The sequence below is a fragment of the Ascaphus truei genome, chromosome 11, assembly GCF_040206685.1.
Source record: "Ascaphus truei isolate aAscTru1 chromosome 11, aAscTru1.hap1, whole genome shotgun sequence".
NCBI lineage: Eukaryota > Metazoa > Chordata > Amphibia > Anura > Ascaphidae > Ascaphus > Ascaphus truei.
This window is the reverse complement of record NC_134493.1, coordinates 33730812-33747525: the sequence shown is the minus strand read 5'-3', so window position 1 is coordinate 33747525 and position 16714 is coordinate 33730812.

Here is a 16714-nt window from a genome sequence, read left to right as displayed (position 1 = left end):
TATCCCTGCTTCAGCACAGGTGGATCAGTGGCTCAGTCTAAGACCACCCCCTGTGCTGAAGCAGGGATATCCTGAAAACCTGGCCTGTTGGTGGCCCTTGAGGACTGGAGTTGGCCGCACATGCCTAAGGCCAGGGCCATGGTCAAAAAGACCATGCTGAGCCGCGCTGAGCTGCGCTGAGGGGAAACATTATCCCTATCAGCGCGGCTTTAGTCGGCGCTTCCGCAGGCGTGCGGAGGCGTGTGGAATTGCAGCCGACAGGGAAAGTTCCGTTTTCCCGCTGAGGGAAGCGGAGGGACGGTCACGTGACTGTCAAAAGCCAATGGCAGTCAGTGACATCGGCGCCGTGGCGCGCTAGCCCCGCCTCCCACCCGGCACACAAGCGCGCACACTGACGCTCACTCAGGGACAGAAAAAAAGGAGGGCATGAGCGTCAGCGCTGCTGAGCGCTGTCAATGCTACCATGTCCGAGGCCTTAGACTTAAAGATTAACGAAGTGCGAACTTTCATCCACACTTGGCTTAAATCGCCAATTTTTTCAATACTCAGAAAATCGAACTTTTTAAAGCGGCATTGCATGCCACGTTGTATTTTTGCAGGGGGGTCTCGGGAAATTAACCGTGTTAATTTCAACTTTGGGGAGCCCCTGCTCCCCGAGATACCTGCGTTGGTGCTACCTGTACTTCCTGGTTCTTACATCTCCCACGGCTTCGTATGGGCTCCCGTGCTGCGGGAGATTTAAAGCAGCAGCCCAAATTTTTCCCTCTTTAATATGAGAAGTAATTAGCCAAGTTGCCGACCGATCCGTTCTCCGGTGATCGATCGGCGAAGATTCGACTCGGGGGTTCACTAAATGACTGTCAGTGCAGCAGAAGAGGACCAAAGATACAAAATTCTGTGGGGAAGATCATGTGACCAGGCAGTCACCAGTTACAATTGGTGCACTGCTAGAGAGAGGACAGGGCTCAAAAAGGGGTATGCCAAAGCCTGGCTCAGAAGAGGCAGGGGATGTGACTTTGTAAATGGTTGCTATAGAAACAAAAAATGCTTGTTACATTATAATACTTTTTTTTACATTATAATACTTTTAAGTGCCATTCAACTATTTTCTCATAGTACAGAACTGATTTTTTAACATGTAGGATATTGCTTGGTGCAGCTTTAAGTCTCTATACTGTTTACCCAGCCAGACATGCTACAGAGCGGTAAGTATCTCGGGGGGGCATCCCCTGAGTTGAAATGAATGTGGTTCAGCTCCTATTTGAAGGTAGATTCTTCCCTACTTGAGAGATCTGCCAGAGAAGGGGTTGAGATATGTTAAATCCTTTTTTTTTTTTTTTTTTTATAGAATATGCAACTTATATTGTGTTGTCAGAAAGTCAGGCTCTACCTATCTATGTTTCATAACCTGCTTTTCTTCCAGCTGTCCATAAAACATACTTCATTCATCCTGTTGTCACTTGTCACATAAAACCCTTGGGCCTTATTTACTAAAAGGTGCTACGCTTTAGCGCGTCTTAATTTAACTGCCAGTCATTTGGTACGTGCGAGGCATGCGGAAACAGTTTTCTAGAACAGGTGTTTTCAACGTTCTCTGCTGAACCGGGAGGTTTTACAAAAAAATGCCATACTGGATTTTGTGTTTTTTTTTCTATCAAATCCACTGTAGTTTGTACTAGATTTTTGTTAAAATAAATCTGTATTATTGCAGTGTTTTTCAATGTGATTTGGTGAAAGGTGTACATGTTCCGAAAATATATCATATCAAATATGTCTTTTTTAAGGACCTGGGGTGAAATAAGTGTGCTGGGATTCTGAGAAGTGGAAATACAATCTTGTGGGGGTTCCACAGTGTGGTAGAAAAACAGTGTTTAAAATAGATATCACGCTAAAAGTGACAGTGTGCTCATATGCATGTAATTTCCCAGAATCCTTATCTGTAGTTTACCACTCTATGGTGTGTGACACAATGGGGTGAACGAACAGGGTTGGGGGACCGGTGGAAGACTTACAGATGCGTCCACAGGTGCCCACCTTTGTCTTTATTGTTTATACCTTGCAGGAGGGGACTGTCATTTTCTTTTACCCACCCTAACCCTAATATACCTACACTTTTATACTAGGAATATTTGGTATCTGATGCAGATTTTGCGATCCTGGAGATGCAAGTCTCCCCAATTCTTAGCCAACGTGACTAGGAAGAGCCCCCTCCCCCCCCCCCCATCCCTAACTTCGAGATAACCTACAAGCTTCTGTAACCCAACATTTACGCTGTGTTGCAACAATACTTATACCTGTAAAACCAGATAATGACTTTATTTTATTACACATTATCAGTTGGCTGCAGTCGGGAAAGCAGTGCAGGTCAGAGGTCAGTGGTTGCAGTCATGGTAACAATGCTTATCAGTCCCTACACCCTCACAGTCCTCATTACTCTGGGTGTTTATACGCGATTATGTATGTGGGTGCAAGATGTTTAAAAACAGATTTCTTCATTGGAAACCACAGAATGTCACTCTGCCCAGAAGAGCGCTCGTGTATAGTCACACGGGAAACAATCAGCTCAAATTAAAGAGCTTTAAAAAAAAAAAAAAATTAAGCCACTAGTTACATTCTGCGATATTGCTGACCTGTTGGTAAAGGGCGAGAATTGATCATTCTTCCACACTTTCAATGCGCTAGGCCAGACCCGCCAACGCTTTGCACATGAGATAGATAGCACTGTAGTTGCTCAGCTTGTGCTGGGTGGAGGTACTTCCAAGTAATTCCCATGGACTCGCCTAAGCCAAGGGGGGCTCAACTCCAGTCCTCGAGCCCTCCCCAACAGGTCAGGTTTTCAGGATATCTCTGTTTCAGCACAGGTGACCCAATCAGAGGCTCAGTCGAAGATTGAGCCAGCTGTGCTGAAGCAGGGGCTGATTGAGCCACCTGTGCTGAAGCTGAGATATCCTGAAAACCAGACCTGTTTGGGGGGGAGAGGCGGGCTTGAATACTGGAGTTGAGTACGCCTGTCCTAACCTATGCAGCTTGTCACACACAAAAAACTTCTGTGTTGTAGGTAGAGCTGGTCTTACACGACCCAAACACATGTGCAGTACCTGCTAAGTAGGTGCAGTGGGAGAGTATTCCAGAGGTGTATGCAAAGAATAAACAGAAATGTTATTCTGACCAAATGTGTGTGTGTGTGTTTTTTTTTTTAATTACTCTGAGACACTTTATTATATACAGACTGCTATTCTAGTGAAGGAACTTGGGGATCCGAATAATAATGGCATCTGACTTTCTTGGTACTGACTAGGAACTCCATATAGTGATTATGAACTTAGCTAATTAAACTTATTTAGTTAGGAATAGGGCTGGAAAACAAACTGGGTTTCCTTTAAAGCTGAATTACTTATTGTAGTTTATGTATTTCTTTGGGTTCAGGCACCTTTAGCACCACAGAAAACACTGTGTGTGTGTGTGTGTGTGTGTGTGTGTGTGTGTGTGTGTGTGTGTGTGTGTGTGTGTGTGTGTGTGTGTGTGTGTGTGTGTGTGTGTGTGTGTGTGTGTGTGTGTGTGTGTGTGTGTGTGTGTGGTGTGTGTGTGTGTGTATATATGTATTGCAGAGTGCTGTGTACACTGTCAAAACTTTATACGGATAAGTACAAATAATTATGATTAAAGACCAACGCAAAGTGAATGTCTCACAACTGAACAGAGAATGACTAAGCGTCTTTGGTTGTTGATCAGTCTGAATCATTTACCATCTGCTTAAGTAGTTGTCCTTATTTATTCTGTATGAGGGATTTCCCCGCAGTTCAAACTAAACATATATTCCAGGGTTGCGTAAAAGAATGAGTTTCACAGGTCCCTGTAAACACACACACACACTCCCACACAGCTTTCAATTCAAAATAACATTAGAGATACATTGATGCAGCCAATGGGGACGATGGCATGGGAAACCTCCAAGATAAGGGGGACCAACCCAAGTTCACAAGGGTCACCAACAGGTCAGGTTTTCAGGATATCCCTTCTTCAGCACTGGTGACTCAATCAGTGGCTCAGTCAGCAATTTAAAGTAACAGTGTTTCTGCTCCGATTCCAGAAATGAAACCACTGTATGCAAGCAGTTGCTGCTTCCTATTGAGTGACTGTGCGCGCCATCTTTGAAAATACAGGTAGTAAACCATCAACTATAATGGTAACTATCTCAGGTGGGGGGGGGGGAGCTGAAAACTGAGGTTTAGGACTGGAAGACCCAGCGGTTCTAATTTTGTACAAAAATGGGTGGGATTGTGGCTTTAAACCCTCCGGTGATGGCACTTCATGTTCACATGATTGCTCCTGAGCACTTCCTGTTCACTTGATCGCTCCTGAGCACTTCCTGTTCACATGATCGCTCCTGAGCACTTCCTGTTCACATGATCGCTCCTGAGCACTTCCTGTTCACATGGTCGCTCCTGAGCACTTCCTGTTCACATGGTCGCTCCTGAGCACTTCCTGTTCACATGGTCGCTCCTGAGCACTTCCTGTTCACATGATCGCTCCTGAGCACTTCCTGTTCACATGGTCGCTCCTGAGCACTTCCTGTTCACATGATCGCTCCTGAGCACTTCCTGTTCACATGGTCGCTCCTGAGCACTTCCTGTTCACATGATCCCTCCTGAGCACTTCCTGTTCACATGGTCGCTCCTGAGCAATCACATGATTTCAACCTCATTCCATGTGTTGTCATTAGGGTTGCCAGGCGGCTTCTCCAAAAATACTGGACACAATGTTGAAAGGTGCGAAGTGTTACACACACGCGCACACACACACACACGCGCACACACACACACACACGCGCGCACACACACACACACACGTCTCATGCTGTTTCCTCCTCTCCTTGGCCCTACCCCCAGGCTTCTGACACCTCCTCCTTATTGGCTGCTGCTGGGTAGTGCAGCCAATCAGAATGGAGGAAGCTGCCCAGCCCCCTAGCAACAGCCCTGCTTGGGGAAATCCTGTGCCCCCCACCCCCCCCACCAAGCCGGTCAGGTAACTCTCCAGAGAGAGGAAACACTGGACACATACATGTCCAGAATTACCTCTCATTTTTTACTGGACAGTGTCCAAATACAGCACAATCTGGTTCAATACTGGACACCTAGCAACCCTAGACTTATCATAACTCTGTGCCCAGGACATACTTGAAAACGAGCGTTAACTCTCAATACATTATTTCCTAGTAAAAACGTTTATTAATACTTAAATGACGTGCAGGTTACATCATAAGGGCAACTCGCATGCCGCCCCTTGTGATTTTCACTACCCATTCCAAGAGTGCAGGAAGGGGTTAATAGGAAAGGTCTGATTTCTATCTGCAAGACCGAACTCGCCGTATACGAGCTGATGGCCCACTGCTAACAAGTGGTCGGGTACGGCTGCTCTCAAGGAGTAAAATCCACGAACGTCGGAAACTGGGAAACCCAAACTTGTGTTTGAGTTGGAGGACTTGCATGAAATCCCTTCGCATCCCTGCTCTTGAGAGATAGCTGCCCACTCTGGGAACCAAGTTGCTTTATTTTTCCCCTCTTCCCTCAATTATTTTCCGAAAGTATAATCCAACTCCAATATTTGCAGCACACATCTTCAAATCATGCCCTTTTAGCAAAGGCTAATGCTTCAGCTAATGAAACCTGGAGATTATACCAGCGAACTGTTGGAACTCTCGGCAACAATTAAGAATTTAATTAAAATACAATAAGATAGTTATTGCGGGGTAATTAAGATGTAATAACTGATAACTGTCCTATTAGCATTTAATAATTACAAATATAACTGATAACATACAAGTTAGAAAGTAAAAATGACTTTTTTTTTTTACAGTAAAATAATTTAAAATCCAAAGCGACAATAAATGTATTCCCAAGAAGGTTTGAAAATGTCCTTCAATTATGAAACCTTAACTTATTTTGTGTGTACCAAAGTTGCGGCGTTTGCTTTCAAGCTTTAGATGGAGAACAAGGGCAGTTTGCTTATTCCCATAAGGGGACAATTAACCTTCTTTCTCTCTCTTGCTTTTGTTGGGTTGTTTGAGAATCCGATCCTCAAAGTCATGGCTTTCTGCCACGCTGAAGACTTGAAACATCTCCTGTTCTGGGAACCGGGAGCTAAAGGTGACCAGTTACAAGTCCAGACATGGCCTGTCCATACCAGAATCCTTGTGTGGTGGAGATTGCTATTTTATAGCCGTAACCTTAATATGATCATGCTTAGACCTGCATTGGAATCCAGAAGCACGAAGGAGTCGATCGCACACAAAAACAATGCTAAATATGTATTTTTGAACCCTACCACATGTATACGTCTGAACCATTATACTGTGTACCGATAGAAGCACTGTTTACAAGTGTGTGGTACTGTCTGATTCCAAGAGAACGTCGGATAGACAAATGTGGCAAAGCTGTGGCTCTTAATATATAACAACTTTAAGAACAGAGGGGGAAAGACTAATCGGAAGCTTCTTTCAATGTGGTGATGCTCTCAAGCACATAGAGGTCACCACATTTCATCTACTGGCGGTGCATTGTTTGAATAAAGCCCGGTGAGCACATATGGACCTTGTTTGGTCTCCAACATTTCTGCTGTGTCTGCTTCTGGAACAGTAGTACGATGGGGGAGAGAGGTACCGGCATTACACTGCAGTCACGCCTTTCAAGATCGTTTTGATTACATAGATGCCTTATTGGTGGACACGACATGCAAGTTCTACTTTTGGTTTCACAGGTAGATAATTGGCCTCACCCATAAGCAGCTGCCGAACAGGAATCCACTGCGCTGTTCTGACTCATTAGTATGCTGACTGATGCCCTGTTGATATGGATTTGTTAATCGGTTCTTTGTAAGTGATAGTGTAACTGTACCCCTTTGGTGACATGCTGATTGCAGAGCTGAATATATCCGGATGTGTGTGTATATACACAGGGAGGGAGCGGCAGGCGAGGGGAGGGATACTATTCTCCCAGCTATAAAACTGAAGTTAAAAATAGCACAGAATATTTACATTAAAATGAATCCTGATGGAAGCCATGATTTCCCCACCAAGGAACTGTTATTTTGCACTATTTCTACCTTATTGTTGCAGTTAGCAGACTGTGATAAACAGTAATATTTAAAGGATACAGATCAAGTACATGGATCTCCTTGCAGCAGGGACAGTCCTGGTGCAAAAAGAGGCACCAGAATAATTAAAGTTCCCACTTGCGCAGACCTGGGGCTCCCCTAATCCTGCATTATCACCCTAACTCCGTATCCCGAGGTTTCCATATATTACCCCGACAACCTGGTCAGGAACTACAACTCTGTCTTGTCCTCCTCTCTTGATCTACATGCCCCGCTTTCTCTCTGCTGCACTCGCCCTTCTAACCCTAGACCCTGGCTAAATTCCCAAACACGCATGCTGCGTTCCTCCACTCATTCCTCTGAATGCCTCTGGAGGAATTCTCACACTCTCGCAGACTTCCTTCACTACAAATTTATGCTATCCTGTTTCAACTCTGCCCTCTCGCAAGCTAAACAAGCCTACTTTTCTGCAATAATCAACATGCACAAGTCTAACCCACGCCGACTGTTCTCTGTCTTTGATACTCTACTCAAACCACCCTCAGCTGCCTCTCCTTCCTCCATCTCCGCTCAGGACTTTGCTGACTATTTTAAGGAAAAGGTGGAATCCATACGTCAGAACATCCCCTCTGTTTCTTCTTCCCATCCTACACCTCTTCCTAACTCTCCTCCTGCCTTCCTTGACTCTTTTTCCACTGTCTCAGAGGAGGATGTGTCGCTGTTGATCGCCACTTCTCCCTCTACCACTTGCCCTCTTGACCCCATTCCCTCCCATCTCCTAAAACCTCTTGCTCCTACTATAATCCCTACACTCACACACATTTTTAACTCTTCCCTCTGCTCTGGAACCTTTCCATCCTCCTTCAAACATGCAACAGTCATACCATTACTCAAAAACAGCAAGCTTGACCCTACCTGTCTTTCTAACTATCGACCTGTCTCCCTCCTGCCTTTTGCCTCTAAACTCCTTGAACGTCTTGTATTCTCTCGCTTGCTCCATTTTCTCAACACCTATTCTCTCCTAGACCCTCTACAATCTGGCTTCCGCACTGCTCACTCCACGGAAACAGCCCTCACTAAAATAACTGACGACCTCCATGCTGCCAAAGACAGAGGTCATTACACTCTGCTCATATTACTCAACCTCTCTGCAGCATTTGACACCGTGGACCACCGTCTTCTCCTTCACATTCTCCATACTCTTGGTATTCGGAACAAAGCTCTATCCTGGATCTCATCCTACCTCTCCCATCGTACTTTCAGTGTCTCTTCTGCTAACACCTCCTCCTCCTATATTGATCTATCTGTCGGGGTACCCCAGGGCTCTGTCCTGGGACCTCTTCTCTTTTCTCTGTACACACTCTCTCTAGGTGACCTAATAACATCTTTTGGGTTTAAATATCACCTCTATGCTGACGACACACAAATATACTTTTCAACACCTGACCTTACACCTGCTGTACAGACCAAAGTTTCTGAATGTCTCTCTGCTATATCATCCTGGATGGCCCTCCGTCGCCTTAAACTCAACATGGCTAAAACAGAGCTCCCCATACTTCCTCCCAAACCTGGCCCTACTACCTCCTTCCACATTACTGTTGGAACTACGATCATCCACCCAGTAGCCCAAGCACGCTGCCTAGGGGTCACACTCGACTCCTCTCTCACATTCGCCCCTCACATTCAAAACATTTCTAAAACTTGTCGCTTTTTCCTCCGCAATATAACAAAGATACGCCCTTTCCTCTGTTGCTCGACTGCTAAAACTCTGACTCAGGCCCTCATTCTCTCCCGTCTTGATTACTGTAACCTCCTGCTGTCCGGTCTTCCTGCCTCTCACCTGTCTCCCCTACAATCTATCCTAAATGCTGCTGCCAGAATCACTCTACTCTTTCCTAGATCTGTCTCAGCGTCTCCCCTCCTGAAATCCCTCTCCTGGCTTCCAATCAAATCTCGCATCTCACACTCCATTCTTCTCCTCACTTTTAAAGCTTTACACTCTTCTGCCCCTCCTTACATCTCAGCCCTAATTTCTCGCTATGCACCACCCCGACTCTTGCGTTCTGCTCAAGGATGTCTTCTTTCTACCCCCTTTTTATCTAAAGCCCTTTCCCTCAGTACCCGACTAGCACCTTCTCTATCCACCTTTAAGACCCACCTTAAGACACACTTGCTTAAAGAAGCATACGAATAGCACTGTGGATATTCTGAACACATGATACATAAAGCTTGGCCCCCTGCAGACGCACTTACCAGAACTCCCTCCTACTGTCTCTGTACGTTCTCCCTACCTACCAATTAGATTGTAAGCTCCTCGGAGCAGGGACTCCTCTTCCTTAATGTTATGTTTGTCTAAAGCACTTATTCCCATGATCTGTTATTTATATTATCTGTTATTTATTCGATTACCACATGTATTACTACTGTGAAGCGCTATGTACACTAATGGCGCTATATAAATAAAGACATACAATACAATGTTCTCCAACTGTACCTGCTTTTTGTTTTATGTCCCGTACCTATTACATTCAGCTGTACCCAGGGGCGGCTTTAAAAAATCCACCACCCATAGGCACTTACCTTGATGCCGCCCGGGCTGCTTCCTTCAGCGTCGCAGCGTTTCCATGACAACGCGACACCATGTGACATTGTAGCGTCATTTGACGCAGCGTTGATGGTGGAGGGTTGTGCGAAGGAGAAGGTAAGAGACCTTTACAGAGGCCCCACACTCTCCCCCGGTATCAGCGGGGAAGAGAGCGGGGCGTGTGTTTATCATGGGGGGCGGGGGGGGGAATTGCAAAGCCCCCAAATGTTGCCTCCCTAGGCCCGGCCCAAATGGGAAGAACGCCACTGGCTATACCTAGTGCACCTATTTCTCTATTTCTGCCCATGGCTGAAGCTCCAGCTAATGAAAAAGCAGCCGGAAGATCGATGATGTGTCTGCTAATCATCTAATTGGGATTAAACACCACTTCTACACAGCGGCGGATTCCCAAATCCACCACCCCATGTCACTTACGTATGCCGGCCGCCTCCTTTCTGCCGCCCTACTCCTTCCGATTCGCAGCGTCAAAGGACACCGCAAACGTCACTGATGTGACATCACACGGCGTATCGTTGCCATGGTAATGCCGCGGCGTCATTTGACACTGCAAATCAGGAGGAGGAGGAAGAAAGGAGACAGCAGGGAGGCGCCCGGCATATGTAAGTGACTTCCCCTCAGCCCCGATAGGCCTGAGAGCGCTGCGAATGTATATGGGGGCGGATATTTTTGCCGCCCCAAAATTTTGCCGCACTAGACCCGGGCCTAATAGAAAAAAAATATACTCTCTGACGAAGCGCTGGGATCAGCGTGAAACGCGTAAGAGTGCCTTCTTTTTCTGTACCATGTTGTCTGTGATGTATTAAAGGATTTCTTTACCTAGTACCCAGCTGTAGCCCCGATTTTTGCCCTTCGCATTGCACGGCTGTGCTGCGTTCCTTCTCCTCACCCCTGGGGATCAACTTACCATGGTACCACAGATGCACGCCACATGATACCACGGATGCACGCCACATGAAACCACGGATGCACGCGACTAAGAAGAACCTCAATGACTGCATGTGTGTAACCTTTCATTATTGGGGCTCATATGTCTATGGGACTTTGCTAGGACTGTACATACAGGGTTTATGCATACTCTAGGGAGATTGTCCACATTGGAGGATATACAGACAAACAGTGGTTCATTCCCCATCTGTACCACTTACCAGGACATTGATTTATACCTCCCCTCAATGAGATTACCCTGACTACACCAGCATTTATTCATTTCCTGTCGTTTGACTTCAGTTTGATTCTTCAAGCAAGTTTTATTTGACTTTTTCTCTGACCACTTGGTTATCTGAGCCATTTGTAGCACCGCTATATGTGATCTATGCTCTTTATCTAATAGGAAATCCGCTGCTGCTCCTATATATAAGTACGTATATACAGATAAATCTAGAAATACACAGATTGTATCGGCAATGAGATCTCAGCATATTACTATGTATACTGTATGTGTTATTGTGCCTCCTTCCGAGGGCTCACTTGCCTAAAAGCTCCTCTGTATGTATCTATATATATATATATATACAGTGCTTGACAAATCACCCAAAAATCTACTCGCCGAACCAAAAAATCTACTCGCCACCTAGTCCCGCCCCCAACCCCACCCCTAGTCCCGCCCCCACTTTTAAAAAATACATAAATAAAATTACTTGAATAATTAACTGACTGACTGGGGGGAGGAGTAACTGACTGGGGGGGGGGGTAACTGACTGACTGACGGTGGGGTAACTGACTGACGGGGGGTAACTGACTGATGGGGGGGTAACTGACTGACTGACTGGGGTAACTGACTGACTGGGGGGGACTACTGACTGACGGGGGGGTTACTGGGTGGGGAGGAGGTGACTGACTGGATGACTTTGACTGACTAGGTATGGGGTGACTGATTGGGGGGGTACCTCTGGTGTTCTACACACACACACACACACACACACACACACACACACACACACACACACACACACACACACACACACACACACACACACACACACACACACACACACACACACACACACACACACACACACACACACACACACTCCCATATATACACACACACACACTCTCCCATATATATACACACACACACACACACACACACACACTCTCTCCCATATATATATACACACACACACACACACACACACACACACACACACACACACACTATATCCCATACACACACACACACACACACACACTCTCCTACACACACACACACACACACACACACACACACACACACACACACACACACACACACACACACACACACACACACACACACACACACACACACACACTCTGTGGGGGGGGGAAGTGGAGAGGGGGGGAAGTGGAGACAGACACGGGGACCAGGGGAACACCCCCGCTGCTATATCCCACCCCGCGCGAGCAGTAACAGGAACCGAGGGGCAGCGGGGACCGGAGGGGAGGCAGAGACCAGGGGAAACTCCCGAGCTGTTATCTCACGGCCCGCGCGAGCAGTAACAGGAACCGAGGGGCAGCGGGGACCGGAGGGGCAGCGGGGACCGGAGGGGCAGCGGGGACCGGAGGGGAGGCAGAGACCAGGGGAAACTCCCGAGCTGTTATCTCACGGCCCGCGCGAGCAGTAACAGGAACCATGGGGCAGACCAGGGGGAATTCCCGAGCTGTCATCTCACGGCCCGCGCGAGCAGTAACAGGAACCGAGGGGCGAGACCAGGGGGAATTCCCGAGCTGTCATCTCGCGACCCGCGCGAGCAGTAACAGGAACCGAGGGGCGAGACCAGGGGGAATTCCCGAGCTGTCATCTCGCGGCCAGCGCGAGCAGTAACAGGAACCGAGGGGCAGCGGGGACTGGAGGGGAAGCGGAGACCAGGGGGAACTCCCGAGCTGTCATCTCACGGCCCGCGCGAGCAGTAACAGGAACCGAGGGGCAGCGGGGACCGGAGGGGAAGCGGAAACCAGGGGTAACAGTCAAGGGAGTGAAGCGCGGGCAGCCAAGGGAGTGAGACAGGGACACCGCGTGAGAAGCAGCAGCCATTACTTACCCTGCAGAGAAGGAATGGCTCCATTTCGCGTCACGCCCAATTGGCCAATCAGCCAGGAGAATATTTTATTTATTTATTTAATTTAAAAAATTTTTTTTTTGCTCAGAGCAGTGGACAGAGCAGGGGGAAAAAATAGCTGGCCACCGGCCAATTTCCGTTCGCACCTGGCGAGTGGGCGACCGGGTTTGTCGAGCACTGTATATATATATCTTTATTTATATAGCGCTATTTATGTACATAGTGGTTCACAGCAGTAATACATGGGACAATCATATAAATAACAAATAATGGGAAGAAGTGCTTCAGACATAAAAGTAACAGGAAAAGGAGTCCCTGCTCCGAAGAGCTTACAATCTAATTGGTAAGTAGGAAGAACGTACAGAGACAGTAGGGGGGTGTTCTGGCAAGTTTTTGTGCAAGGGGCCACGGTCGATGTATGAGGTGTATAGTTTCAGCCACGGAGCTACCCATATGCTTTGTTATGGAGGTGGGTTTAAGAAAGCTCCTAAAGGTGGATAGAGAGGGTGCTAGTCGGACATTGAGGGGAAGGGCATTCCAGAGGTGTGGGGCAGTCAGTCAGTGAGAAAGGTTTAAGGCGGGAGAGGGCTTCAGATGCAAAGGGGGTAGAGAGAAGACATCATTGAGCAGAACACAAGAGTCAGGCGAGTGTATAGCGAGAAATTAGGGCTGAGATGTAAGGGGCAGAAGAGTGTAAGGCTTTAAAAGTGAGGAGGAGAATGGAGTGTGTGAAACGGGATTTGATAGGAAGCCAGGAGAGGGATTTCAGCAGGGGAGACGCTGAGACAGATTTAGGACAAAATAAAGTGCTTTTAGCAGCAGCATTTAAGATTGATTGAAGGGGAGACAGGTGAGAAGCAGAAATAAGGTGTACCTGTTTTTATGTGCCAAATGTTGGATGGTCTATTCCCTGTTTCTTGCGTTCTCTATTGTACAGCAAATAAAAATACCACTTATGAGCACCTTGTCCTGGTTTGTAAATTAAGTAGCAATAGCCGTGTTAGTCCAGTTGCGATAGTGCAGAGTAAATGAGTTCTGCAGTATTAGGCGATACCTTGTTTATTTGGAATAACATACAGGACACCAACAAGCTCATATTGAACCCCCAAAATAACCACAACATATATATAAGTTTCACAGAGGAGTGCTACTGAGCATGGCAATATATATATTTAAAACCAGAGACATAACATAAAACACAGACAGAGCTCAGTGCACATCCAGTAAAACTTATACACGGTACAGTGCCTAAATATATATGTATAAATAAAATGGTCTCTTAGTTTAACATTTTGGCCAAATTGTTGTAAGCCCCAGAGCCACTGCACGGCAGACCACATCTCAAGGGTCCCTAACACTAATATAAATTCTTAATAACCTGTGTAATAACAGGAAGAATGATTTATAGTAAATCTGTCAATATTAGTTGCAAAGTTCTAAGTCTAATTTAAGCTTTTATTAACCTGTACATTACCAGGAAAAGCACTCTGTATTAGATTTGTCACAATCACACTGCAAGCAAGCAAGTTCCCCTGAGAGTGGGAGATGCTATGGAGTGAGCTTTTAACCATTTAAATCTGGGAGGGAGTGAGCTTCAATTAGGTAGGAGGTTGCCACCCTCCAATCAGCTAAGACTAGCTGAACAAGAATTGTAAAACATACAGGACACCTACAAGCTCATATTGAACCCACAAAATAACCACAACATATATATATAAGCATATAAGCTTGTAGGTGTCCTGTATGTTTTACAATTCTTGTTCAGCTAGTCTTAGCTGATTGGAGGGTGGCAACCTCCTACCTAATTGAAGCTCAGGTCAGCGATACTGATTTACAAAATATTCCAGGAGTTTAACATAGATGTAAAAAAAGAAAAACAGGACAGCTATCTATGGCAGCGGTGCACAAACTGGGGACGCGAGACTGTTTGCGGGGGGCGCGGGGTATACAAAGGCCCTGCGCGCTTCCCGAAGGCATTTAAATGAAGCGCCGGGGAAGAGGCGAAGGCCTCCTGTAAACCTCACTTACCTTGGCTCCGGAGACGCGTCGCTGTGGCAACAAATCATGCCGCGAGATCATGTGACGTCACATTGCCGTGGCAACGTGACGTCATGACGCCGGAGCCGAGGTAAGGGGGGGGGGGGGGCGCGGAGAGAGGGGAAGAGCCGGCAGGGGGGCGCAGGGATAAAAAAAGATTGCGCTCCCCTGATCTAAGGCATATGATGCAGAGAAGGAATAAACAGAGCAGTGGGGGTGGGGGGAGAGGGGGAGGGCGGAGATAGGGTTCATTGTAAAATTCACAGAGATGCAGGGAGAAACATTACAAAAAATGATGGCGCAGTAGTGTGTTAGAAACCCCATGTCAGCATTAGGTGTTTTAGTGCCAGTGTATTATAATTTTGAGTTCAGATGTTTTCCGTTCTTGATGCTTTTAAACATTCCACTGAGGATTTTAATTTTTAAGTCATTTATGGAATGATCTGGCTGTGACAAGGGGTGTCCGTCTGGGGTGCAGTATCTCCCTTCTTCATGGTGTGTTGTTGTGTGTGTGTGTGTGTAATATCTTCCTTCCCCATGGTGTGTTATTGTGTGTCTGCAATATTTCCATTCTTCATGGTGTGTTGTTGTGTGTGTGTAATATCTTCCTTTCTCATGGTGTGTCATTGTGTGTCTGCAGTATCTTCCTTCCTCATGGTGTCTTATTGTGTGTCTGTGCAATATCTCCCTTCTTCATGGTGTGTGTTTGTGTGTGTGTTCTGTATTGTACAAATCTAGCGTTTCAATGGAACATGAGCTACTTGAATAAACAGGACTGGTCTACTATCTCACAATGAGATGGTCATTGTGTTTCCGGGTTTTTAGCAGTTACTGTATGTCCTCTGTTTTTCTACATTTTCTTGAATTGGAATTAAAATAGAGAATGTATAAGTTCAGCCTGGCAACACCTAGAACAGGGTTGCACAAACTTTTTTGTCTGTGCCCCCCTGCCTGCTCTCCCCCCCCTGCCTGCTCTCCCCCCACACCCACCCCCTTACCTTTTCTCTGACGTTTTGTGACGTCACAACGTCATGTGACCCAGTTGCGTCATTTGACGCCACGCTGCCATGGCGATGCGAAGCCAGAAGCCGCCGGAGACAAGGTAAGGGACTTGCAGGCGCCTCGCGGGCTCCCCCGGCATTTATATGGTTTGTGGGAGAGCGTGGGGCCTCTGTAAGCGCTGCGCACCCCTGATCTAGGAAACAAGTTTAAGAGCATTGCTTGTAAATATCCAGGACTGGCTCTTATCTGTTTATTGTTTCTAATATATTCTTACAAATATGTAATGCAGACGTCTTCAATACAGAGCAAAGAGAGAACAATTATTCTGTACATCCAAACAACAAATACAAGCAGGACAGGAAGTGAAAGAGTTAAAGAAAAAACATAGAACAGATCATTAAAGCAGCAAAACGTGAAAAATCCTATATGGTTTTTTAAAATAAATCAGTTCTGTAGTATTAGATAATTCTGTCTGTATTTTTTTTAAACTCCTAATTACATTTGTAATGATTTCTTTTAATGGACTGATCAACTTTTGGTTGCTACAGCAACCATTTAGAAAGTCATAGCCGCTTCTTATTTTGAAACGAGCTCTGACACACACCTTTTGGAGCTCTGCCCTTTGGCAACAAAGTATCACAGATCTGTTGCAGTATTCCAAACAGCAGACTGTATTACTCTGGAAGCTGTAATAATAATGTGTTACACTTAGTCATATAATGTTACATATCAGCTGCAGCATTTCACAGACTGCAGCACAAAGTTAAGAGGCGGCCATTTCGTTAGGCACAAAATCGGGATTGTTACAGGTGTATAACAGGAGCCCCAAACGATTGCCCGCGTAGGTAAGAATGTAGAATGATACATAGACACACGCTTTACATATAGAAGATAAAAAGGGGAAACGTAGTATTGATGCTTTAATAGTACTCAAGTG